General features: G+C 34.3%; 1 pseudogene; it reads left to right on the top strand.

Moving 5' to 3' along the window:
* Positions 1-712: 712 nt before the first annotated feature.
* On the top strand, positions 713-1045 carry LOC149128792 (large ribosomal subunit protein eL30 pseudogene; annotated as a pseudogene).
* Positions 1046-2585: the final 1540 nt, after the last annotated feature.

Genomic DNA, 2585 nt, shown 5'->3' with positions numbered 1-2585 from the left:
GATCTTGAGGGGGAGAAATCAAGCAGGAGGCCTCATAATACCTGACTTCAAAGCATACTACAAAGCTATAGTTATCAAAACAGTGTGGTACTCTAACAAAAACCAACACACAGATCAATGGAACAGAATAGAATGCAGAGCAAATAATCCACCTCCATACAAGTAATTGATTTTTGACAAAATGCCCAGACCATACAATAGAAAAGGTATAGTCTCTTCAATGACTGGATGTATTTTTTGCAGAAGAAGGAAATTAGATACCTACCTCTTACCATATACAAACATTAACTCAAGAGTAATCAAAAACCTACATTTAAGACCTGAGACTATGAAGTTACTGGAAGAAAATATAGGTGAAACAATTAAATAAATTGGTGTAGGTGATGACTTCTTGGATAAGACTTTCAAAGCTCTGGAAACAAAGGCAACACTAGACAAATGGGATTATATCAGACTCATAAGCCTCTACACATCAAAAGAAATAATTAATAGAGTGAGGAGACAGCTGACCCAATGGGAACAATATATAAAAGCTACTTATCCAAAAATGAATTAGTATCCAGAATATACCTGCAACTCAAAAAATTCAACAACAGCAACAAATCTAGTGAAGAAATGGGCACAGAATCTCAGTAGCGAGTACTTGCCTTTCTGGTCATCTATGTGGCTGTAATTGGTCAGCCGGCATCTAAGACAAGAAGATGGTGCTGCAAAGAAAATGAAAAAGTTGCTGCAGTTTTTTAACTCTGGGCTCCAGCTTGTTATGAAGAGCAGAAAGTACCTGCTGGGATAGAAACAGTCTCTGAAGATGATCAGACAAGGCAAACTGAAACCGCTCACCCTCGCCAACAAATGACCAGGTTTGAAGAATTCTGAAATAGAGTATTATGCCATGTTGGCCAAAACTGGTGCCCATCACTACAGTGGCAATAATATAGAATTGGGAACAGCATGCAGACAATACTAAAGAGTATGCACTGTTTCTATCATTGATGCAGAAGATTATGATATTAGAAGCATGCCAGAGCAGACTGGCAAAAAGTAAATCACTAGATTTTTTTTCTCTAATGAAATTTGTCAGAGCTTGGATTTTTTTAAACAAAAATGCAAATGGCCAATGAATACTTGAAGAAATGCTCAACATCTCAAGCCACCAGGGAAATCAAAAAATCAAAGAAATATCACCTCATTCCTGTCACAATGGCTATTATCCAAAAGACAGAAAGCAAATACTGACCAGTATGCAGAGAAAGATGAACTTTGTTATACTCTCAGTGAGACTATATTTTACTGTAGCCACTGTGGAAACAGTATGGAGATTTCTTAAAAGAATTAGAAATAGACTTGCCATATAATCCAACAACGCTACTGGGCGTATACTCAAAAGACATGGACATGTATAAAAATGATACCTGCACCACTGTGTCTATAGTGGCACTGTTAATATTAGCTAAAATGTGGAATCAACCAAAGTATCCATCATCAGATGAATGAATAAAGAAAATATGATGTATGTATGTGTGTATATATATATACTGAAATATTATTTAGCTGTGTAAAAGAATGAGATTCTACCATTTGTATCAAAATGAGTACAACTGCAAGGCATCATGTTGAGTGAAGTAAGTCAGACACAGAAGCACAAATACCACGTGTCCTTCCTTGTATGTGGTGCTACAGTTGAAAAGGAAAATAATTTTTAAAATAAAAAGGAAACAATATATGCCTATACATATGCCTTTATGGATCAGTATTTCTGCAGATATAGTTCTGTTCAACTTTGTTTTATATCTTTGTCAAATAGTTAAGACTGTAGAGTTAATCTTATGAGTAAAAAGTAAACTGAAAGTCGATCATTGTAATAATTAAAAGAGGGAATAAGAGAGGATAAAAGAATGGTGGGAGCATGGGTGGGAGGAAGGGTAGGGTGGGAAGTATCACTATGTTCCTAAACCTGTACATATGAAATACATGAAATTTATTTATTTTGAATAAAAACTGTGATTAATTTTAAAATTTATTGTACCTGAGTGAAGTGGACATCCATTCATTTGATTATTCTTTATAGCCCTTGCCTGTATTCATGCAAAGTTTTGGTCTTTTTGGTTTTTAAAAAGCAAAAAATTAAGCCTTTGTCTATTATATAAATTAAAAATTTTATCTCAAAAATTTAAAAAGAAAGAAGTAAATAAAAAAGGCATGAAGAAAGGCAGGCAGGAAGGAAGGAAGGAGAAAGAGTAGAAAGGAAGGAGAGACAGAGGAAAGGAGGGAAGTATCATTATGTTCTTATAATTATATCTATGAACTGCATTAAAACTGTTCTCTTTATATTTAATTAGTTAATTAATTTAAAATAAACCAATACCTGTCCTCTGAATTCTAATAACTTCAATTCATTCTGATTGTTCCTTCAGCTCTAGGGATTAGTCAGTAGATTCTGTATGACGTATCTACCTTTGTGAAACTTTAGTTTCATTTCTATACCTTTCAATAGTTAGCAACTATACACCTAGTTAAACCTTGCCATTAAATTCTCTCTTGTTTTCAGTGTTCTGAGCTGATTCTCCCTGATACATTACCTGTCC

Source organism: Oryctolagus cuniculus, chromosome 1 (genome assembly GCF_051225735.1).
Source record: "Oryctolagus cuniculus isolate XC-2025 breed Fujian yellow rabbit chromosome 1, ASM5122573v1, whole genome shotgun sequence".
NCBI lineage: Eukaryota > Metazoa > Chordata > Mammalia > Lagomorpha > Leporidae > Oryctolagus > Oryctolagus cuniculus.
This window is presented reverse-complemented; position numbering and strand designations above follow the sequence as displayed.